A 24911-nucleotide genomic window follows, 5' to 3' on the forward strand; every position below is an offset into this window, starting at 1 on the left:
TCAGGGGAGGATCATTTGATCTTCAATCAACTTTGATTTATCCTCATGGACCCGCCTGGCTTCACCATCTAGCTGTGTCTCCCAAGCTACCACTCTGCGCACTCAGGCATTCCCCTCCCCAGCAAGCAGAAGCTTTGCAGGCCCATCAGAGGTCCTGGGAGATCAGAGTGCGAGTGGTACAAAGTCTCTATTATTTAGGGAAATACAATAGCAACAGCAGAGCCACCCAGACCCCTGTTCACTTCCTCAGGCTTGGGAAAACCTTCAAGCCTTCTCTGATGGACCCACTTCCTCCTCTCCCAAGCCCGGAACGTGGGAGCCCTTCACTCTGGGATAACCCAGCTTCTTGTCTCCTAGAGCTAGGCCTTGATAAACAAAAGCCCTAGCAACCTCGAAGCCTCCCTCCCCACTCCCAAGCGAAAAAGAAGGCAACATCCACAGCGAGAAGAACCAATATGCAAATTATAACCTCCGTGTGTTTCTCTGCTTCATAGTCAGAGCCCTGTGAGGGCAACAACCCACTGAGGCACTGAACTAAAGCAAAGGAAGAATATAGGCCATGAGGGACAGATTCAAGACAGACCGAGACTTCTGGACCTGCCTGGAGGGAACTAGGCACGGGTACCGTGAGGGTAAGTAACCTCCCTTCCGGGCTGCCCCAGCAACCACTTGAAGCTGGTTTGCCGCCCCTGAGCTTACACAGCTTTCTCTGATGGCTCTCTATGAAGAGAGCCTCAGGATGAAGTCAGAGGAATAGCCGAGGACCTCGTAAGGTAGTTGTCCTATTTTACAAATGAGAAAGCTGAGGCCCAGAGAGGCAAAGTCACTTGCCCGAAAAAGCAGTCAAGGCTGGACTCTGAACTCAGATCTGTGCTCTTTTCACTGTGTGACCCCATCATTCATCCCCACGTGCCCCTCATTTGCAGCATCCCTCCAACCACGACTTCTAGCCCTCCCCATCTAGGAGCCGGGGAAAGGAGCAAGCATGGGTTTATTGATGACTTGAAAGACAACAGCCCTGGGTTGAGTTATTGCTGATCAGACCATGAGAATTTTGTTTTGAATTTAGGGCCACACCTGTGGCACATGGAAATCCCCAGGCTAGGGGTCGAATCAGAGCTACAGCTGCTGCCCTGCGCCAGATTCGAGCCATGTCTGTGACCTACACTGAAGCTCAGGGCAACCCCCAATCCTTAACCCACTGAGCAGGGCCAGGGATCAAACCTGCGTCCTCATGGATATTAGGTTTGTAAACCTGCACCGTAATGGGAACTCTGATAATATTTTAAAGTTTGTATTACTGGGCTTTGTCCTCCCTAAGCAAGATAAAATGTTTTTCAACCTCAGCACTAGTGATATTTTGGGCAGGATGATCCTTTGTTGTCAGGGCCATCCTGTGCATTGCAGGATATGTAGCAGCATCCCTAGCCTCTACTCACCAGGTGTCAGTAGTACCATTCCCCCCAGTCCCCCTCCTGAAGTTGTCACAACCGGAAGTGTCTCCAGTCATTGCATTCACTGGAGGATAACGTCCACCCCAGTTGAAGACCACTGAGTTAGACTAAAGATAAAACAGCAGAGGCGTTCCCATTGTGGCACAGCAGAAACGAATCTGACTAGTATCCATGAGGATGCAGGTTTGATGCCTGGCCTCACTCAGTGGGTCCAGAATCTGGCATTGCTGTGGCTGTGGCATAGGCTGGCAGCTGTAGCTCCAATTTGACCCCTAGCCTGGGAATTTTCATGTGCACTGGATGAGGCCCTAAAAAAAAAAAAGAAAAGAAAAGATAAAACAACAGAAAAAGAAAGAAAAACAGAACCAAAACAAAAATACCCAGCAGCTGTTTCAAAGAAGCCAGCCAGCTCTTAGGAATAAATAAAACATGCCAGGTGGGATTAAGTCCCCTCTTCTGAAGTATGTTAGAGGAGACAGATCACTGAGGGGTAGGCTCTTGCTTCTGAGGCAAGTGGGGGCTGGGGAGGCAGCTTCTAAGGCCTAAATCCCGGTCAGGAGCCAGGCCTACAGTGATCTTCTGAAGGTGGATTCTGACTTTCCTCGGAATTACTGGCTTTGCTGGCATGCAGCCCTATCAAATCAGAGTCCAAGAAGCGTTGGTGATGTTACTATAGTTATTGCCATCCCCAGAGAGGATCGCCCTACCTGCAGGAGGAACTTGCTCAGAGCCAAGGGTGGAAAAGTGTACCAACTGGCAGTTGGTATATCCTGCTTGTCCACGATACCTATTCTAGGAGACTCTTTTCTTTTTGCAATTGTCTCTACTGAGTCAGTCTTTTGATCTGCCCACACAAGTGGACTGAGGAGAAGTGAAGTGAAGCCTGCCCTCCAGTTTATTCAGAAGTGTGTGTGTGGGAGTTCCCATCGTGGCACAGCGGAAATGAATCTGACTAGGAACCATGCGGTTTTGGGTTTGATCCCTGGCCTTCTTCAGTGGGTTAAGGATCTGGTGTCGCCGTGAGCTGTGATGTAGATTGCAGATGTGACTTGGATCTGGCATGGCTGTGGCTGACAGCTGTAGCTCTGATTCGACCCATAGCCTGGGAACCTCCATATGCCACGAGTGTGGCCCTAAAAAACAAAACAAAACAAAAAAGTGTGTGTGTGTGTGTGTTTGGATGCGGTGGGGGAGGGGGTATCATCCAGAACAGCCCTTCTAATGGCCGCCGAGGGAGCAAAACATGCCCTTAAATGAACTTTTCATATCTCTGAACCTTCACACTTTTCCTGTGACACCCCTCCATCCTTCAAGAACCACCTGAAATCCCCCCTCTTTGGGAAGCCTTCCCTGCCCCTCTGAGGCTGTTGGTTCTCAGAGACCCTTGGGAGCAGGGATCATACTACGTCCCACTTTTTTTTCCCCTTTTTTGGCCATCCTGCAGCAAATGGAGTTTCTGGGCCAGGGATAAGATCTGAGCCACAGTTGTGACATACACAGCAGCAGGAATTCCCCATTTGTATTTTTGTATCCCTTTCTATCTCATAAATGGGGCAGGAATTCAATCAAGACCCAAGTCCCTTGCTTCTTGGCCTTTTGGCTAAGATCAATACAGTATCCAGAGAATTCCCTGGTGGCCTAATGGTCAGGATTCAGTGCTTTCACTGCTGCAGCCTGGGCTTGATCCCCAGTCTGGGAACTGAGATCCCATGTCAAGCCACCACATGCCATGGCAAAAAAAAAACATATATATAGTGTAGCATAGTATCTGTTCTTATCAGTTTAGTATCTGATACAACCTCTATGAAAGGACAATAGATAAAATGGATTTTTGGAGCCAGGAGTAGCAATAGGAGCCTGCTCTTTCCACTCCACATATTGACCTCCTGTTGTAGAACCTCCAGGATTGGCACACCCCCTCGGGGACAAAGCTGGCAGTTCCAGAGGTAGGCTCGCATTAGGTATCTTTTCTTTTTCTCCATGCTGACACCATTTCTGTGCTCTTACCGTCTTTCCTTTTGCTTGCTTCAAGGAAAAAGAGCTTGCTTCACTGAAGTACTTTTTGTCAGTTCTTATCTGTAGACTAACTTTTGAACTGACTTCTTTCCTTCTCTCCAAGTTTCCCAGAAGGGTAACTTGTGTCCACCTACCCTGTAGTGACTCTTAAGTTTTGGGCTCTTTCTCCTCTTCTGTCCTGTCCCAGAAAGCACTCCTCTGAACCCGGGACAGACTTTTGAAACTCTGCTGCACAGTCGAGGGCTTTGCTGGGGTACCACAGCAGGAGCAGAGCTCACAGCTTGATGTCCTGGAGGAGAGCACAGAGGCCAGCCTTCTACTCGGCTGCTCTACCTGCCCACTGTCACACGTCTGCTGATGCTCATGTGTGAAGCCATCAGGACCGATCTCATCACACTCCCTCCTCATCTTTCAGATCGTCCATCTCTTCTCAATATCTCCCAATCTCCTCCCCCCCATTAAAAAAAAAAAAAAAAAAAGACCTGGAGTTCCCGTCGTGGCGCAGCAGAAACGAATCCGACTAGGAACCATGAGGTTGCGGGTTTGATCCCTGGCCTTGCTCAGTGGGCTAAGGATCCAGTGTTGCTGTGAGCCTCAGGGGTGTAGGTTGCAGACGCGGCTTGGATATGGCGTTGCTGTGGCTCTGGCATAGGCTGGCCGCTACAGCTCGGATTAGACCCCTAGCCTGGGAACCTCCATGTGTCGCAGGTGCAGGCCTAAAAAGACAAAAAGACGGAAAAAAAAAAAAAGACCTGAGTCAATTTATTTTATTTTTATTTTATTTTATGACTGTGCCCACAGCCTATGGAAGTTCTGGGGCCAGGGACTGAATCTGATACTTTAACCCACCGTGCCAGGTAGGGGATCGAACCCACACCTCTGCAGCAACCTGAGCCACTGCAGTATTAACTTACTGTGCCATGGCAGGAACTCCTCAATTTATTATTTTATTTTATTTTGTTTTATTTTATTTTATGGTTTTTTTTTTTTGCCCATGCCTGGAGCATGTGGAAGTTTCTGGGCCAGGGATCAAACTCATGCCACAGGAGCAATGGGAGCCACAACAGTGACAACACTGGCTCCTTAACCCACTGAGCCACCACGGAACTCCCATCAATTTATTTTAATTATATTAATTTGTTTTGTTTTGTTTTTGTGTCTTTTAGAGCTGGATTTATGGCATATGGAGTTTCCCAGGTTAGGGGTCCAATCAGAGCTGTAGCTGCTGGCCTACACCACAGCCACAGCAACGTAGGATCCAAGCCATGTCTGCGACTTACACCACAGCTCACAGCAATGCCAGATCCTTAACCCACTGAGGAAGGCCAGGGATTGAACCTACGTCCTCCTGGATGCTCGTCAGATTTGTTTCCGCTGAGCCATGATAGGAACTCCTATTTTATATATATTGAGAGCTTCTGTGCCAGTCTGTGCCAGGGGGATATACAGAGGACACAGGACATAACACAGTCCGGTTCAGTGAAAAAAACCAATAAATGGAACTGGTACAAATGCTAGTGCTGGGGTGTGAGAGTGATACTTATATAACCTCCCCATACCCCAAACCCTGAGTTCAGACCAGTCCAGTCAAGGCAGAGGAATGGAGAGCCAAATCAGCTTTATTGCTAGTTGCTTATATTTGGACCCAAGCTCAAAAACTTTGCCCTCCCCTGTCCAGACCTTGGGAAGACCCACCCAAGGCAGGACAGACACACCTACCCAATCCTTGAGCCAACCCTGAGAGTGGGATCAGAGACATGGATCTCTAGACTTGCCTCTGGAAATCTGAATGGTGCCCCAGCCGTGTGTCCACCACAGGAAGGGCAAGAGCAGGAGGGCCTGAAAAGCGAGGGCAGCCCCAGTCATATTTGCCTGCTGAAGCTTCTCTCAGCTTCAATGATCCCACGAAACACTGCTCCTCAGGGGGAAGAGCAAGTGAATGAGAAAGTGGGCACTTTCATACATACCGGGAACTTCTTTCTGTTGTGGTTGCAGATCTAAAAAGACCAAAAAAAAAAAAAAAAGAAAGAAAGAAAGAAAAAGAAAGAAAAGAAGTTCCCATGTGTCACAGTGGGTTGATGGGTTAAGGAGCTGGTGTTGCTGCAGCTGTGGAGCAGGTTGCAACTGGGGCACAGGTTCGATCCCTTGCCTGGGAACTTCCACATGCCTCACGTGCAGGCCAAAAAAAAAAAAAAAAAAGCAAAAACAGAGAAAGAAGAACTGAAGAAATTTCTTACACACTTACTGCTGCCAAGTCTATGGCTCACTCGCTGCCAGGCCCTAGGAAGACAAAGAAAAAGGTCATGGGCTCATGGGCACCTTCTAAGAAATAATTCTTTGTGGGAGACACAGGAAAGGAAGGTAATGGATGATTTCAATACATTGTGATGAATGTGGGGAGACTTGTGCAAGCAGAGTGGGGTAGGGAGGCAGTAATAGCATGTCCATCCACACAAGTGCTCCAGCCAGAGACCTACGGGTCAGCTTTAACCCCCCTGCCCTCTCTTTCATCCAAACACCAAGACCCCACAGATCTGATGTCTTAAGTATCTTTTGGGAGTTCCTGTTGTGGCGCAGCAGAAATGAATCTGGCTAGCATTCATGAGGATGCAGGTTCAATCCCTGGCCTCCCTTAGCAGGTCAGAGATCCGTCATTGCCATGAGCTATGGTGTAGTTGCAGACATAGCTCAGATCCTGTGTTGCTGTGGCTGTGGCTGTGGTCAGCAGCTGTAGCTCTGGTTTGACCCCTAGGAACTTCCATATGTCGTGGGTAGCGGCCCTAAAAAAACAGCCAAAAAAAAAAAAAGTATCTTTTGAATCCACTTACATTTTTTCATCACACTGAAATCACACTAGATCAAGCCATTGTATCTTCTCATTTGAACTACTGTGATATAAATTCCTCAATGGTCTCTCCACTCTCATTCTGGTCTGCCCTAATCCATTCTCACACAGAATAATCCTTTAAAACAGGAATTTTATTTAATCCTATGAATAAATAGGAAATATATTTAATCTTTTAAAAAAGGAAATCGGAATCCCTCTCCTGCTTAAACTTCTCCATGGCTTCCCATTACTCTCAGAGTAAAATCCAAAACCCTCAACTTGGAATAACAGACTCTGTAGGACCTGGCTCCCTGTGGCCTCACTAGGATCACTGTGCTTCAGTACCTACGACACGCCAAAGTCAAGGACAGGCCTAACAATACTTAGAATGTGCTGAGTTCCTTCAGGTCACAGCACTTGCCCCCATGTTTCTCCTTCTGGAATGCTCTTCACCAATTCTCAACCTGCTCAACAGCAAATCTATGGGTCTGTTCCTCAGGGAAGCCTCCTCTAACCTTCTAGCCTAGGTCAGAACCTTTGGATTCTATGTCAAGAATCAGCACACTTTTTCTGCAAGGGGCAGAAAGTAAATATGTTAGGCTTTTCAAATCAGAGTGTCACGACTACTCAACTCAGGGTCATAGCAGCCATAGACAATACGTCAACAAATTTGAAGGTGCTGGAGTTCCCGTCATGGCACAGTGGAAATGAACCCGACTAGGAACCATGAGGTTGCAGGTTCAATCCCTGGCCTTGCTCAGTGGGTCAAGGATCTGGCATTGCCCTGAGCTGTGGTGTAGGTCGTAGACATGGCTCAGATCTGATGTTGCCACAGCTGTGGTGTAGGCTGGCAGCTGTAGCTCCGATTAGACCCCTAGACTGGAAACCTCCATATGCCACAGGTGTGGCCCTAAGAAGACAAACAAGTTTGTGGATGCTGAACTTTGATTTTCATATATACTTTTCACATCTTTTGATTTTTTTTCAACCATTTAAAAATGTAAAAATTTCTGGAGTTCTGTAGCGCAGTGGTTAACGAATCCGACTAGGAACCATGAGGTTGCGGGTTCGGTCCCTGCCCTTGCTCAGTGGGTTAACGATCCGGCGTTGCCGTGAGCTGTGGTGTAGGTTGCAGACGCGGCTCGGATCCCGTGTTGCTGTGGCTCTGGTGTAGGCCGGTGGCTACAGCTCTGATTGGACCCCTAGCCTGGGAACCTCCATATGCCGCTGGAGCGGTCCAATAAAAAGCAAAAAAAGACAAAAAAAAAGTAAAAATTTCTAGCTTCTGGCCATGCAAAAACAGGAGGTAAGCTAGAATTGGTCCCTAGGTCATAGTTTGCCAGCCCCTATTCTGTGTTGCCATACACACACACATATATGTACACATGTATGAGTATGTTTATATATATACATATAAAGCATATACTTTCCTGTGTTGTCCTTATCACAAGTAGTAATTAATTATGCATGTGATAGACTCCTCTTTTTTTTTTTTTCCTTTTTCGGCCACCCTGAAGCATATGGCGTTCCCAAGCCAGGGATTAGATCTGAGCCAGAGTTGCAGCAATGCCAGATCCTTAACCCTCTGTGCTGGGCTGGGGACTGAACCTGTGTCCCAGGGCTCCAAAGATGCCACTGATCCCATTGTGCTGCATCAGGAACTCTTCCTTAATGTCTATCTTAATGTTGTCTCCCCAGTTAGAAGTATGCTCCGTGAAGATAAGAACCACATTTATTTTTTTACCATCTCCTCCTGAGCTTCTAGCACAGGGCCTAACCCATAGTAGTTGCTTAATAAACGAATAGAGGCGTTCCTGTCATGGCTCAGCTGTAACAAATCTAATTAGGATCCATGAGGATGTGGGTTGAGGATCCTGAGTTGCTGTGGCTGTGGTGTCAGCCGGCAGCTGTAGCTGATTCGACTCTTAGCCTGGGAACTTTCATATGCTGAGCTTTCAGCCCTAAAGAAACCAAAATAAATAAATATAAATAAATGAAATAATAAAGAGTTCTTTTCCTTGAGGAGCTCCAAGCTCAGTGGAGAATATAGACGTGTAGACAATTAACTGCACAATTAATTAGGTAATGCTTTCACACAAAAGAATTCGGTTTTTTGGCAGGTTTAGTTTGAGATACCAGCGGGAAATCAGAATGTGGTGACTTTCAAACATCTGGACCTGAGTTCATGCTAAGATGTAGATAAGGGAGTAAAATGCACAGAAGAGATGTAAAAATTACCTGAGTGTGCCAGATCACTTAAGCAGAGAGGTCACTCTGGGAGAGAGGCTGAATTGAGAAGAGAAGAGGGAGGAGGCTGGAATTGTGGGGCAAGTTTCTGGGTCAGGGAAGGGGCAGAAGTAGGAGAGAGGTAAGAAGAGTCATTCAGCACAGAGGTGTTTCAGAAACCAAGAGGAATGACTTTTTTCTTTTTTCTTGTCATTTTAGGGCCACACCCTCGGTATATAGAGGTTCCCAGGCTAGTGGTCCAACCGTAGCTGTAGCCTCTGGCCTATGCCAGAGCCACAGCAATACAGAATCTGAGCCATGTCTTCGACTTACACTACAGCTCACAGCAAGGCTCCTTAACCCACTGATCGACGACAGGGAGCGAACCCTCATCCTAATGGATGCTGGTCAGATTCGTTAACCAATGAGCCACGATGGGAACTCCATGACTATACATTTTTTTATCTACCTATTTTACCACTTTATTCCTAGTATTTTGCACTGGGCATAGCCTACAGTAGGCACTCAGAAAAATCTGTGAATTGAAAATTAAATTGGAGTTCCTGTTGTGGCTCAGCAGGTTAAGAATCCTACTAGTACACATGAGGATGTGGGTTTGGTCCCTGGCCTTGCTCAGTGGGTGAAGGATCTGGCATTGCTGTGAGCTGCAGAGTAGGTTGCAGATGAGACTCAGATCTGGCATTTCTGTGGTGGTGGTGTAGGTCAGCAGCTGCAGCTCTGATTCGATCCCCAGCCTGGGAACTTCCATACGCTGCAGGTTCGACCCTATAAAGGAAAAAGAAAAAAAAAAAGAAAGAAAATTAAATTGAATCAGAATCTTTTAAGAAGCACTACACAGCATGCAGCCCACAGTAAGTGCTCAAAGAAGGAAAAAAAGAGTAAGCAGTGAGGCCAGTAAGCATGAAGGCTGATGTGGCACTAAGATTTGAGTTGAGCCTGGTGAGTTTTTCTTGCAGGAAAGGCAGATTCCTTCAATATCTTTTCACATTTATTCTGTTTACTTTGCCCTGGGGATGCAGAACTCCAGCAAAACAGATCTCGGTTCTCGGCTCACAGTCTGATAGGGAAGACAAACACAGTCCTTGATAACTATAAAATAAGATGGAAAGGTACTATGGGAGGACAGGGACCAGGAGGAGCTAGTAAACTTGGAGAACTTCACAGAAGGGGTGATTTTTGAGCTCAGTCTTAAAAGATTCAAGTTCAGTACAGTGGGAATTCTAGCGGAAACCAGCCTATGCAAAAACCCCGTGGAAAAGCCCTGGCTCTCAAACATAAGTGCAAAAAAAATCACTAGAGAGGTCTGTTTATTATGCACATTCCAAAGCTATACTACCCAGGAAACCTCTGGTTCAATAGGTGATGGCATCCATTTTAACGAGCTTCACAGGATCACACTTTCCGAAAACCCCTTTACTGAAAACCTCTTTACCTACTCCCTTTGTCACGGAAGTAGGGGGGAGCGGTGGCGGGAGACGAGTTTGGAGAGAGCTTTGCCCAGGTGGGCTTCTGGGTCTCCATAGGAGGTCACACTATCACAAAAACAACTTCGTTTTGAGGCGCGCTTTCAGGAGACTAGACGCTTTCCTTGTGCCTTACTTTCTCGGAGCCTCACAATTCAGCGGAGTAGAAATTACGAGCCTCATTTCCTCGGGGAGGAAATTGAGGCTCAGAGAGGGGAGAAGATTTGCTCAAGGTCACAAAGCAAGAGGTGGCAAGGCAGACACCCAACGCCAAGCGAGCGGATTCACACTTCAGGCTTTTCCACAACGCAGGGAGGCCACGAGTAGGTGGGGCTCAGGCCCTCCCTACAGGATGGTTCCAAAATGGTGGGGGCCCTGGCGTCAGCAACGCCCCCGCCCCTTCCGTCCACCTCCCTCCTTCTTCCCCAGGCCACCCAGGCGGGGGGAGGGGGGAAATTGGAGCAGCCCACGTGACTGCCAACAACCTGGCTCGTGACGCAAAGCGGCGGGCCCAACACTCGCCTTGCCTTGTGGGAAACGTAGTTCTGTATACCGTCAAGTAGGCCAGAAGGGCCGGGCCTAAGACTACACTTCCCAGGAGGCCGCGGGGCGACGCCGCCGCTACCGCCGTCGGAGAGCGCGGACGCGGGGCGCGCTGTCGGGCGGGGGCGAGGTTCGGGCCGGTTGTGCCGTTGCGAGGCTGCAGCTGCGATCGCTGCGGTGGGCCCAGGTAAGTGAGGGCCCTTGATCGAGATTGGGGCAGCTCAATCGTTTTTAGTCGTTTCGTCTTTTAGCTTTTCTCTGCGGTTGCTGGCTCAGCGTTCTCTGGCAGGCCCTGCCGCGGAGCCGCTCCCCCGCGCCTACCCCCCGGCCTCCTCTGAGCGGGCCCCGCTCTCTCCGGCTCCTCCCCCTCCCCGCCCTTCAGGGCTTCCCCTTGCTCCGGCCTAGATCCCGACGTTCGGGGCCGCCTTTTCTCCGGAGCAGCTTCTACCCTTTTTCGCTTCCTTGAAAGCTGCCAGGGAGAGGCCTTCATTTCCTTCATCTCCCCCTTTAGTCGGATGAACCCCATTATTTGGATTTCTCCTTTTCCCGGAACTCTTGAGTACCCCCCCCCCCCCACTTAATCTCCATTGGCCTGGTTCTGTCTTCTAGGGCGCATGTGGTTGGCACTCAATAAATGTTAGTACCTCTTCCGTTCCTTTCTGCCTTGTGGCCAGAGGAGGCATAGTCCAAATTTATCAGCCACGGGAACATTTGTGCGCCCACTTTCATTTCAGTCTCTTGGACTGGAGGTGAGGCCGACTTGGCTTCCTCTAGTCATCGGCTTGTGTTCTGCTTCAGTGAGGTAATTTTCTTCGCCTTCCCTAGCACCCAGGGAACTTTTATCAGCTGTTCTCTTGGATTTAATCTTCGGGCAGAAGCTGGCAAGTAGCGCTGGCGCCCAAAAGTTCGAAGCCTTTAGTGGTAGTACAGTGTTTAGGGGGAGGTTATTAATTGGATTGAAGGAAACACCTGAGAGTGTAGCAGAGCCTGGCAAGAGAGAGCCAATGAAGATTCTGGTGGCAGCATAACAGAAGGATCCCGGAGCCATCTGCCCGAGTTCAAGTTAGGTTTCAAGTCAAGGGGCTTCACTTCCAAGTGTTCTTATCTGCAAAATAGTGATGAGTAACAGTGGCCACTTTATAGGGTTACTGTGACGATTAGATGAGCTAAGCTGAAAACCGCTTAGCTCGTTACCGACAAGTATTACGTACTATTATCGTTATCACCACTTTTAGGATTTATAGATTGTGGGACCGCAGTGGAAAGGCCTTTATCACATCATCATTTTCTTTCCCTTTCAGATGGCCTTCCCTTCCCTAGTTTGTGGAAATACTGTTTGTTGTAGTCTGTCTTGTTATCTAGATGGCCCGATGTGTGTATCATTATGTAGTTAGAAACCTATTAAAGAGCCAAAAATGGCTGCTGCCATGAACAACTTGTGTGACAAATTGGGCTTAGTTTATTCTCTGCTGGAAAATTTGTGAACAAGTGTACATACTTAAGCGATATCAAATTTTTTTTTTCCTGCACCCATTTAGGCTTGATTGTGTTTTGCAAAAGAGGTCAATTGAAGTTTCTGTAAGGAACCGTTTAACTAAAAGCCTTTATGTACAGTACAGTTCCATCTCTGTGTTTTAAATCTCTTAGCGCCAGTGAAAAATCTCTGGTTTGGGGGACTGATGGTTTTATGTGTGTATGTGTCTTTTTAGGGCTGCACCCATGGCATACAGAAGTTCCCAGGTTAGGGGTCAAATCGGAACTGTAGCCTTTGGCCTATACTACAGCCACAGCAAGGCCATATCTGAGCCGTGTCTGCAACCTACACCAAAGCTCACGGCAACCCCCAATCCTTAACCCACTGAGCAAGGCCAGGGATAGAACCTGCATCCTCATGATTAGTAGTCACATTCGTTTCCGCTGAGCCACGACGGGAACTTTGGGACTGATGTTTTTAGTCTGCAGGCTAGGTACAGTCTGATTTTAGCGGTAGTGGTGGTAATAGTAGTAATAATAGTAGCAAGGGCAATAGTAGTAATTCTTTAGCATGTTTCATTTGTTTTTTAACGCCAGTCTTTTTTTGGGGGGGAGGGGGGCGGCACCCATGGCATATAGAGGTTCCCAGGCTAGAGGTCAATCGGAGCTGTAGCCCACAGCCAGAGCAACACCTGATCTGAGCTGCATCTGCCACCTACACGACAGCTTGTGGCAAAGCTGGATCCTTAACCCACTGAACAAGGCCAGGGTTGGAACCTGCATCCTCATGGATCCTAGTCAGATTCATTTTGACTGAGCCACAACGGGAACTCCTTAGCATATTACTTAATGACATAGCTAGTACAGGTACTTTTTGAATTTTGTTTAGTCAGTGAATTTATGAATTACAGAGTGTCCTATATTGTATTGAGCCATTAGAGGGCGGCAGCTTGGAGACTAGCACTGAGATGAGGAGGGATGAGGCTGACAAGAGCGCATAGAATATATGACTTAATAATTTTTTTTTGAACGGATAGACTTAACCACTAAGAGTCTTATGGTGTTAGCCTATTTCTCTTGGGCATAGTGACATCCTGAATTGAAGGAATTATGGTTAATGCTATGCTCTCAAATGTTAGGTTTTGGTAGGCTGCTTCACATGCTCATTGTGTAAACATCTGAGACAAATGATACAATTAATAGTGCCTGACAACCTGCCCTGTGCTAGGCTCTGGGAGTACAGGGGAGTGTGAGACAGAAGGGGTCTTGCATATTGGGAGCCTACAGTATAATGGGGGAAGACGCAACAGGTGAGCAAATAAACTACAAACTGAGAGAAGTGAAGTGGAGGTATCAAGCAGGGGACTTAACAGACAACAATAAAGGGAGAGACCGAAGGGCGGTCAGAGAAGTTCTTTATGGATGAGAGCGAGGAGACAGTTTTGTAGGACATCAAGATGGCGTACTAGGTAAAGGGAAGAGCAAGTGCCAAAGCTAGAAGGTGGGAAGAGTGTAGTGTATTTTCAGAACTGAAAAGAGGCCAGGGGAGGCTCACACATAACGAGGAAAGTGGTGAAAGATGAGATGGAGAGATGAGGTTGTTGAGGGAAGCCATGAAGCCTCCTGATGTATGTTTCAGATTCACTTTTGCGGGGAGGTGGGAAATGGATTGTGGGGACTGTCAGTTTAGGGGCCGTTGGACTAGTCCAGCCTGGGAAATGATAGTTGCCTGAGGTAGAGAGATGGGAGTGGAGAGGCACCAGTGGGAAGGAGGGCAGTGTTTGGAGATAACCTAGTTTTAATACTCTCTAGAGCATGACGTGCTTAGTCCATGATTCATGGACTGCAGAGGGTTCCTGAACTCTTAATGTTTTTGTGAGGGAGGGTGTTTTCTCAGAGTCATTAGCTTCCGCATCAGATTCATTAGTGTCTTATAGTTTAAGAACCAGCACTCTAGAGTTCGTAGTGCAGGTTTATAATTCATAAAGTAATTGCCCACAGTTTACCAGGAGACTTAAGAGTCATGGGTACCCTTTCTAAAAGATTGACTATCTTAGTCTCTCAAGGGAGCTCTTGTTTAGCTTGTTTTAAACCAAAGTAAATGCCATGTCATTGAAAAAGCAACTTTTCTTTTTGTCTAGAAGTTATGGGCTAATGCCCATACTGAGGAAGCTGAACATTAGTGAGTTCAGTTTCACTAAAATCCATATCCATTTCCTATTGTTCTTCCACTGGCTTTTGTTTACAGTTCCTATTTTTGTGGTAGAAATGGAGCACCTCAGTGTGTAAGGAGTAAGATAATTTTCTTCTTGCCTTCCTTCCAAGCATTAAGGGTTTCACATGTATGTTCATACATATGTATTTTGTTTTGTTTTGTTTTGTATTTCAGGACTGCAGCCATGGCAAATGGAGGTTCCCAGGCTAGGGGTCGAATGGGCGCTAAAGCTGCTGGCCTACGCTACAGCCTCAGCCATGCCATATCCAAGCCGCATCTCCAACCTCCACCACGGCTCACAGCAATACCGGATTCTTAGCCCACTGAGCAAGGCTAGGGATTGAACCTGCATCCTCATGGTTACTAGTCAGATTCATTTCTGCTGCGCCACGACGGGAACTCTTGTTTGTTGGTGTATTTTGTAGTGTATTTTTCAGATGTTAGTTTGTTATTGGAAGCACAGGGTGTGCCTTCTACCACAGAGTTAGAGCTCTACCATTGACAGAACAATGTGTTTTTCTTTTTATGGTAGAGGTTGAAAACTGAAGGCTTGTGGACTAAATCCAGTCGGCAGATGTGTTTTGTTTGGCTCACACAGTGTTGTAAATTTGAATTAGTTGTCAACATTAAAAAACAGGGAAATTTCATGTAAAAATGTGGATTCAGGCTGCTTTGAAAGATCTGATCTGGCAGCCATGGACCTGTGTTTCTGCTTGCAGCAGCCATCTTTGGGACAGGTCCTGAGATCGCTATTAAAGTTGTTTTTTTTTTTTTTTTCTGTCTGGGTGCTTTATTTCTTTCCTTTTTTTAAAAGAAGATTTTAGATAACTTTAGAAGAGGGAGATGGTGGTGGTGGTGGCAGGGACCCAAACACTAAGTTATTTTGTTTCCAATCTGAAGAAACCCAAGTGCTTTTAGAAAGCAAAAGGCAATGGTCTGACCCCTGCCCATGCCTTTTAGCTGGCACATGTGCAGTGTCCTCATTTTTGTTCTGCCTGATTTGCTCTTTAGTATCTGGAATGCACTAACTGCACAGCTTGGCTTGTTTAAAAAGGTAGAAAGCCAAACAAAAAGAAGTTGCTGAATGTCCAATTAGAAGACTTTTGGCTCTGTTCTGAGGCACAAGAACCAAAAGTGTGTTTGGGTGGGGAGGTGTGTGTGTGTGTGTGTGTGTGTTTATTTATGTATATGCTTATGTGAAGTCCATTGCTTTGCTTTCAGTAATCCTGTGTTTTTTTGAGGAATTAATAATTCAAAATTTTTTTTCTTTTTTCTTTTGATTTTTAGGGCTGAACCTGTGGCACATGGAGATTCCCAGGCTAGGGGTTGAATTGGAGCTACAGCTGCCAGCCTACCCCACAGCCGCAGCAACATCAGGTCCCAGCCGCGTCTGCGACCTGTACTACAGCTCACTGCAACGCTGGATCCTTAACCCACTGAGTGAGGCCAGGGATCGAACCCACAACCTTATAGTTACTAATTGATTTGTTTCTGCTGCACCATGACGGGGAATCCTCTTCTTTTTTCTTTTTCTTTTCTTTTTTTTTTGTCTTGTCTTTTTGCCTTTTTCTAGGTCTGCTCCCGGGGCATATGGAGATTCCCAGGCTAGGGGTCGAATTGGAGCCATAGCCACTGGCCTACGCCAGAGCCATAGCAACACGGGATCCGCCGTGTCTGCAACCTAAACCTCAGCTCACAGCAACGCCGGATCCTTAACCCACTGAGCAAGACCAGGGATCGAACCTGCAGCCTCATGGTTCCTAGTCGGATTCATTAACCACTGCACCACAACGGGAACTCCTTTTCTTTTTTCTTTTAAAAGCTCCACATGAGGAATGTGGAAGTTCCTAAACTAGGGGTCAAATCAGAGCTGCAGCTGCTGGCCTATACCATTGCCACAGCAACGCAGGATCTGAGCTGAATGTGCAACCTACACCACAGCTCACCATAATGCCAGATCCTTAACCCATTGAGTGAGGCCAGGGATCGAACCCACATCCTCATGGATACTAATTGGGTTTGTTTCTGCTGAGCCACAGTGGGTATGGCAATAACTCATTTTTCTTTTTTTCTATTTTAATAAAAAGGACAGGATACATAAAGGATTGATAGAGGAAGTCGCAGAGGTGAGACTGCTTTCTGAAGTTACCCTAGAGTGGTTTCCTTGTGGGTTAAAGATCTGATGTTGTCACTGCTGTGGCACAGGTTCGATCCCTGGCTGGGGAACGTCCAGATGCCACAGGTGCAACCCGAAAACCAAAATTACTCTAGAGATCTCCTTACCCCAGGACTCTTCATTTATATCACAGCTTCCCAGAAGGTGGTCCCGATGTATTTAGAAGATATGTCCTAGGGTCTTGACAAAAACCTAGGGCTACCAGACTGGGCTTGCTCAATTAAAAAAAAAAAAAAAACTGAGTAAGTTTTTAACATAAGTTCTTGTTTCACATGTAGTAAAGTGATCTTTTATGAAGCCTTGCTTTGTATACTTTGAAAGTCTTATTGCTTAGCTGTCAAGGAGTTGCTGTATCGCCTTCTTGGCTTTGGCAATTTTGATGTCCTTTTGTATGCACGTGTCACATTGGAAAACGTTCTGAGAGAGGCTTTCCTTGACTATCCTCTCTTTAATAGTACTCCACTCAACAACCAGTGCTCTCCCCCCAACCCTGCATTATTTTTGTGGGGCATTATATTGTTTGTCTTTCATCTATTATGTTTTCACCTCTTTAGAGAGTGAAGCAGGGATTTGTTTGATTCACTGCTGAATCCTCATACCTAGGGTGTTCTCTGTTACATAGAGGAGGCTTAGTAAATATTGAGAGAAAGGATGAATCAATGTGGGAGTAAACAGATGGTTGACTGGGTGGTAGTCTTTGAAAATGTTCCCACTGTTAAGTGCTAGCTTACTCAGGTGGCGGGTGAGGAGATTGCAGAGGGGCGAGGGGATACTTACTGGCGTGATGGAAATGTTCTGTTGTTTGCTTGGGGTGGTGTTTACACAGTGTATATATATATATATGTATATACATATATATGCACACACACGTGTATGGTTGTGCCTATGCCATGTGCAAGTTTCTGGACCAAGTGTTGAACCCATGCCCCAGCAATTACAGTGCTGAAACCTTAACCACTAAGCCACCAGGGAACTCCTGCATGGTATATTTTGTTGAAACTCAGTGAACTGGGTCCTTAAAATGTGTACATCTATTGCATTATGAATTATAAAAATTGGTATTTAAAACTCAACTTTTATTTTATTTTTGTCTTTTGTTGTTGTATTTCTTGGGCCGCCCCTGCGGCATATGGAGGTTCCCAGGCTAGGGGTTGAATCGGAGCTGTAGCCACCGGCCTACGCCAGAGCCACAGCAACACGGGATCCGAGCCGCGTCTGCAACCTACACCACAGCTCACGGCAACGCCGGATCCTTAACCCACTGAGCAAGCGCAGAGACTGAACCCGCAACCTCATGGTGCCTAGTCGGATTCGTTAACCACTGCGCCACGACGGGAACTCCTCAACTTTTATTTTTTAAATTTTTTTTGGTCTTTTTGCCTTTTCTAGGGCCGCTCCCATAGCATATGGAGGTTCCCAGGCTAGGGGTCTAATCAGAGCTGTAGCTGCCCGCCTACACCACAGCGACAGCAATGCAGGATCCGAGCTGTCTGCGACCTACACCACAGCTCACAGTAACGCCACATCCTTAGCTCACTGAGCGAGGCCAGGGATCAAACCCGCAACCTCATGATTCCTAGTCTGATTCTTTAGCCACTGAGCCATGATGGGAACTCCAAAACTCAACTTTTAAAGGCTATTCTGTAAAACAGGTAACTCTGTAAGTAGGTTGTGATAATTGTCCTTGAATTTTTGGTAAACTTAGCCAAGTATAGGTTGGATTGGGGGTTTTAAAATACTCTGAAGTGGGGAAGTGCCACTGGAGCAACAAGAGAGAAAGAGGTTGCGTTGGCCAGACTCTGAATAGCCCACTCCCATTTCAATCAGAGGTGCTGCATTGATATTTCATACTTTGAGGTTTTGCTTAACATTTCATTGTTAAAAAGATAAACCATTGAGTTCCCTAAGGCCCTCCCACCCTTACCCCAGGGTTTAGTGAAGCAAGGTGTAGCCTTGGCAGGGCAGATAATTGTCTTCAGTTTTGTTTTCCCTGCTCACAGGTCCTTTTTGAAAAAAATAGGCATTGGAGAAATATGTAATGTAGAAGGAGAAAGCTTCCTATAATGCCATCTTTTTAGGTCAGTGGTAATAGTTTGGGTATATTTCTGAATCGTAAGGGTAGACAGTAAGGAACTGGGGAGGAGGTAGAGCTAAACCTCTTTGGTTTATTATGAAAGCGTAAGACTTAAAACCTTACTTCAGGGAGTTCCCATTGTGGGTCAGTGGTAACAAACCTGACTAGCATCCATGAGGATTCGGGTTCAATCCCTGGCCTCCATCAGTGGGTTAAGGATCCGGCATTGCTGCGAGCTGTGGTGTGGGTCACAGATGCAGCTCAGATCCCATGTTGTTGTGGCTGTGGTGTAGGCTGGCAGCTGCAGCTCCCACCTCTTATCTTGGGAACTTCTGTATGCTGTGGGTGCAGCCCTAAAAAGTAAAAAAAATCCCAAAAAACCTCTTACTTCAGGACTAAGTGTATCGATTGTGTTTTCCTGGAAAATTGAGAAGGTGATATGTTGATTCTGGGATAATGGTGGATGTTTTTGTTCATAGCAGAGAACTTAGCTAGCTTCTTGCACTATTTTCGCTTTCAGGTTTGTTTGTCACATGTTTTTGCTGGACATTTTACCTTCAGCAAGCATGAATTGTTGCATCATTCAACCAGCTGGGGCCTTGAATATAGTGAATAACAATTCACTACATTGAATATTGAATGACAATATAGAATGAGGAAGAGAATATACTTGGTTGCTGGCTTATTGTCTCCCCCCCCCCTTTTTTAATTGCTATGGAGACTGTTTAGTGCTGGAGGATACATACATGATGAGGGTAGTTAATAGGGGATTTTTTTCTGCTCCACTTTTAGCAAAGTGTTTTCAGCAGCTGGAGTAATTCCCTTTCCTCTGATTAAATGATGTTTGTTTTAAGTTAGATTTATTTTTTTTTTCAAATTAATACTGTGACCATTTAATTAGTCTTTTTGAACCAGCATACTCTTGAGAAAGGGAATGCTATTAATGTATTGGAGCAAGTATAAACTGACTGTCTTGAGCAAACCTGAATGTAAGGTCAACCTCAATATTAAGGAAGCACATTTATAGACTTGAGATTTTTTTGAAAGTAAATGCTAATTTAAGCACTTTACATTCATTATCTTATTTAGTCCTGTACAAGGCAAATGAAGGGTGTCTTGTTTTATAGATGATGAAATGCCAACTAAATTATTGCTATGGTTGTTAGGAAACTAAGTTTTTTTTGTTTTTTTTTTGTTGTTGTTGTTTTTTTGGTCTTTTTGTCTTTTTAGGGCCGCACCTGCCACATATGGAGGTTCCCAGGCTAGGGGTCTAATTGGAGCTGCAGCTGCCGGCCTGCACCACAGCCACAGTGACACCAGATTTGAGCCGCATCTGTGACCTACAGCACAGCTCATGGTAGCGCCAGATCCTTAACTCACTGAGTGAGGCCAGGGATCGAACCCTCAACCTCATAGTTTCTAGTCGGATTCATTTCTGCTGGGCCACTATGGGAACTCCAGGGAACAGATTTTATGTGCTGGTCAAAAGTATACATAAACTGTAACTTTTGTTACATATGTTGTATAGTATCTATAATATTATAACAATGTGTTACTCCATCTGGAATTTCGGCCTTGCTCTTCTCACCTATCTTACTCTGGTAACTCATCTTAGAGCTGCCAACAAGAAATAGGAGGTGCTTTTGAGGAGAGGATCTTTGGTTTCCTTGTTTGGTATTAAGTATCACTGGAAAGCTGTAGGGACACAGGCTTTGTCTTCTGTGTTGTTCATCCTCCTGCCTTTATTCCTTTTGTGTGTGGGAAACCGTTGTTCAAATCTAAATTACAACTTCTGAATACACTTTTTGGATACATTATGTGTACAAAACTCATCTTTTCATATAGTAGTTCATGGTGTAATCTAGTTTCCTTTAGAAAATATTCACAGCTTTTTTTTTTTTTTTTTTAAGGGCCACATGTGTGGCATATGGAAGTTCCTAGGCTAGGGGTCAAATCGGAGGTGTAGCTTCTGGCCTCCATCACAGCCACAGCAACGCCAGATCCAAGCCATGTCTATGACCTACACCACAGCTCACGGCGATCCTTAACTCACTGAGCGAGGCCAGGGATCAAACCCCCAACCTCATGGTTCCTAGTGAGATTCATTAACCATGGCGCCACGATGGGAACTCTAGGTTTATACTTATAATATCTTGTTTCGTATCCTCTACCCTGAATTTGTACAGAGTTTTCCTATATTTTCTTCTAAAATTTTTCTTCTAAATGTTTTAAAGCTTCACATTTAGTGTTTATGTCCTTTTTTTTTTTAAGTCCACTTGGAGTTTTTGTCTGTTGCGAGGGAAGGGTCTGATTTTACTTCTTGCACATGATTGGTTTTGTTTTTGTTTTTGTCTTATGGCTGCACCCGTGGTGTGTGAAAATTGCTGGGTCAAGGATTGAATCTAAGCAATAGCTTTGGCAACACAGAATCCTTTAACCCATTGTGCTGGGCTGGGGATTGAACACACACTTTTGCAGGAGCCTGAGCCACTGCAGTTGGATTTGTAACCCACTTCACCACAGTGGGAACTCCTCCATATGATTTGTTTTAATATTCATTAATATTCTGAATCTGAAGTCCTGACTTATTTGGGGCTTTGTATAGTAGCCTTTATACTTTGTGTAGTGGTCTTAATACCTTTCTCTCAGGCTTAAAACTTTCTTAACTTTATCCATGAGAAATTGGGAAAATATCAATGTAATCTAAAACCAGATCCAGGAAATAGGCAGGATTGTTAAGTCATGGCTAGCATGAGTGGAACAGCTGAATTGACTCTTCCAAAGGGAAAACTCCATTTGCAAGAATCACTTTGACAGACCACATAGTTCTCTCTCTCTCTCTCTTTTTTTTTTGTCTTTTTGCCTTTTCTAGGGCCATTCCCGCGGCATATGGAGATTCCTAGGCTAGGGGTCTAATCAGAACTGTAGCTACTGGCCTACACCAGAGCCATAGCAACACGGGATCCGAGCTGCGTCTGCAACCTACACCACAGCTCACAGCAATGCTGGGTCCTTAACCCACTGAGCGAGACCAGGAATCGAACCCACGTCCTCATGGAACCTAGTCTGATTTGTTTCTGCTGTGCCACAAGGGGACTGGTCTTTATAGCAGTCCCTTTTCCAGGTTAAACTTATGAATATAGGGCTAATTCTAGTGAGCAGTTACATTGTTTATAAGTATTTTGGAAAAAAAGATGGATTTTGTGAGGAATACTCTGCTTAGGAGTGGCTCAGCAGCCTTGGGATTTGGTAATTTGTGGAAAGAGGGGTCTTGTTTTTTCCTAATGGTGTTTGTAAATTGATTATGAGTTACCATCAGCTGCAAAGCAGTTGCAAGTTTATATTTAAAATTAATAACAAGAATATATGGACATTTAATTTGGCAGTACTGTGGGAAGTAATTTTGACCTTTGTGTCAAATCTAGTAGTTTCTTCCAATTTGCTATTTTATTTTTTGCTTTTTTAGGGCCGTGCCCACGGCACATGAAGGTTCCCAGGCTAGGGGTCTAAATGGAGTTGCAGGTGCTGGCCTGTGCCACAGCCACAGCAACGCCAGATCCAAGCTGCATCTGTGACCTACACTACAGCTCATGGCAATGCCGGATCCTTAACCAACTGAGCTAGGCCAGGGATCGAACCCGCAACCTCATGGTTTCTAGTCGGATTTGTTTCCACTGCACCATGACACGAACTCCCCAGTTTGTAATTTTAAAAGGAAACAAGAATAAAACTCCAAAGATGAATATATTTTAGTAGGTTCTCCAGTATGACATGATCATTTCCGAATTTGATATCAGAAATAATCTATCCCAAATATTTGTAACAGATTATTCTGGCATCAAATTCAGTCTCTGTTGTTGCTTGTTTACAGATGAAAGCAGATGTGACTTATCTAGAAGTTTGTTATCGTGGTCTGATGCTCTGGGTTAAATGGGTTACTGATCAAATTAGTTTTGGATATATATGTGTGTGTGCGTTTCTTTTTTAGTAAAACTAAGTGGATGTGGAAGGTATACTCTGAATGTACTATCTGCTTTTCCAACTCTAAAATTAAGAGTTTTTTACTGAATACAATTTCTTTACAAATAGGCTTTTAGAGAATTAGGTTCATTCTTATGTAGCATCCCCCATAGCTTCCAATAGAGTACATTTTAGCCGAATAATAATAAGATTATTTAGGAAAGACAGATTGCATAAGACACAGTAAAGGTTTTTTTTGTTTGTTTGTTTTTATCATCTTAGATGATAAGTAACTGGAAAGAAAAGTGAGAAATCAGAGTAGACTGGACTTTGTTTGTGGTTTAAAGTTCTTTAACAGGTAGAAGGTGGAAAGAACTGGAACACACTGGGAACCAAGGGCCTTTAGCTCTAGTTTTTCCTCACCTTCCTAGGCAGGTCTCTTCCTTTTTTCTTGGCTCAGTTTCCCTTCTGTAAAACTAGGGTCGTACAGGCTAATGGTCTCTAGAAGTGCTTCTGTTGCTCAGTCCTCGGTGACTCTAATTCTAGTGGGATTTGTTCATAACTGATATTCTGGGTCAGATTAGAGTGCATGGTGTCTTAATCACAAGATTCTCTGCTCTTTTTTTTTTTTTTTTTTTAATTTTTGTCTTTTTGCCTTTTCTAGGGCCACTCCTGCGGCATGTGGAGGTTCCCAGGCTAGGGGTCTAATGGAAGCTGTAGCCACCGGCCTACACCAGAGCCATAGTAACGCAGGATCCGAGCCACATCTGCAACCTACACCACAGGTCACGGCAATGCCGGATCCTTAACCCACTGAGCAAAGCCGGGAATCAAACCCGCAACCTCATGGTTCCTAGTCAGATTCATTAACCACTAAGCCACAATGGGAACTTTATGGATTCTCTGCTCTTTGATTAAAGCCAGCAGTAGACCTCCTCAAGGCTACACACCCAATTCAGGGTCTGATGATAATGAGCATTTTCTCTTCCCTAGCACTCTAAGTCCCAATTTTTTTTTCTTTGCTTTTTTTTTTTTTACAAGCCCCAATTATTTTTATAAGTAACTATTTTAGTGAGATTTGGAGGTAGAGCCATAAAAATTATAAATATAGGCTGGAAGTTGTATTAATACCAGATTCTAGGCAGAATAAGGATAATACTGAGCAGAGGTAAATGCTCTTTTATATTATAAGCACCTGGAAGGGCACAGATTTTCCGATTCATCTTTGTGCCTTTCCACAGTGCCCGGAAGGAAACGAACAATTACGTATTACTGTTATTTGAGTGCTTGCTGTATTACTAGGCACTGTCCAATGATTTAGACGTTTTCCTCATTTAGTCATTGTAGTAGCTGATGAGATAGTGTGGTCTGTATTTTATAGATCTGGAAATTGAGACTTAAAAGAGTCAGAATGTTTTACTAGTTTTTATGTGACTCCAGAGGCTCTACTCTTTCTTTTTTCTTTTCTTTCCTTTTTTTTTTTTTTTTTTTTTGGTGGCCTCACCGGCAGCATGTGGAAGTTTCTAGCCAGGGATCAAACCCTTGCCACAGGAGTGACCCAGGCTGCTGCACTGACAACACTGGATCCTTAACTCCTTGTGCCACAAGGGAACTCTGCCTGTGCTCTTCCTTCCTTCAGTGTGCTGCCTAGCAAAGTCATTATCTGTTGGGTGCATTCATTGTTAACTCAGTGAAATACTTGTAAAATGTTTAAAAATACTTTCTGTCCAGGGGTTCCCTTCGTGGCTCAGAGGTTGATGAACCCGACTAGGATCCATGAGGATTTGGGTTCCATCCCTGGCCTCACTCAGTGGGTTAAGGATCCGGCGTTGCTGTGAGCTGTGGTGTAGGTTGCAAATGCAGCTTGGATCCTGCATTGCTGGGCTTGTGTTGGCCGGCAGCTGTAGCTCTGACTTGACACCTAGGCTGGGAACTTCCACATGGTGCCGGTGCGGCCCTAAAAAGCAAAAAGTATATATCTTTTCTCTCTTCATTGTTTTGCATCTCTGTGTTAGTATTTTTAGAACAAAGGGATATCTGGTTCTAATAGGCCAGCTGAGTCTTACTAATAGGACGTCCTTAAGGCAGGGTGTCATGTGGATGGCAGTTTTGTTCCAAAGTAAAAAATTAAGCCAGAGAGGAGGACTGGAAATTGAGGATACGGAGGGCAGAAATTAGGAAGGAGACCTCTTTCCATTATATACTCTTGTACAGTTTGAAATTTTTGCTGTGCATGTATTATTAAAATGAAAAATGCTGTGTAAAAAGAACTAAACGTTTTAGTTTGCTCAGGCAAATGAAACAGTTTAATATCTCAAATTCTATGATTTTGTACATTTTTCCCTTTTTTTAATTTTTATATTTTTTTTGTCTTTTCTAGAGCCACACCTGTAGCATATGGAGGTTCCCAGGCTAGGGATCTGATCAGAGCTGTAGCCACCGGCCTGCGCCACAGCCACAGCA

At 45.1% G+C, this 24911-nt stretch overlaps 1 protein-coding gene and 1 pseudogene across 3 annotated transcripts in view; both read left to right on the forward strand.

Annotated features, from left to right (window-relative positions):
* The first annotated feature begins 612 nt into the window (after positions 1-612).
* The window catches only part of THRAP3 (thyroid hormone receptor associated protein 3), a 72461-nt gene continuing 48162 nt past the window's right edge, over positions 613-24911 (forward strand). For 2 of the 3 annotated variants that reach the window (XM_047793344.1, XM_047793341.1), the window contains exon 1: positions 10612-10737. The gene's annotated coding sequence lies outside the window, so the exon portion shown is untranslated. Of the gene's footprint in view, positions 633-10611; positions 10738-24911 lie in introns of those variants that run through there. The other variant, XM_047793345.1, reaches the window with a different exon arrangement.
* On the forward strand, positions 3200-3374 carry LOC125134838 (uncharacterized; annotated as a pseudogene).

Source organism: Phacochoerus africanus, chromosome 8 (assembly GCF_016906955.1).
Source record: "Phacochoerus africanus isolate WHEZ1 chromosome 8, ROS_Pafr_v1, whole genome shotgun sequence".
NCBI lineage: Eukaryota > Metazoa > Chordata > Mammalia > Artiodactyla > Suidae > Phacochoerus > Phacochoerus africanus.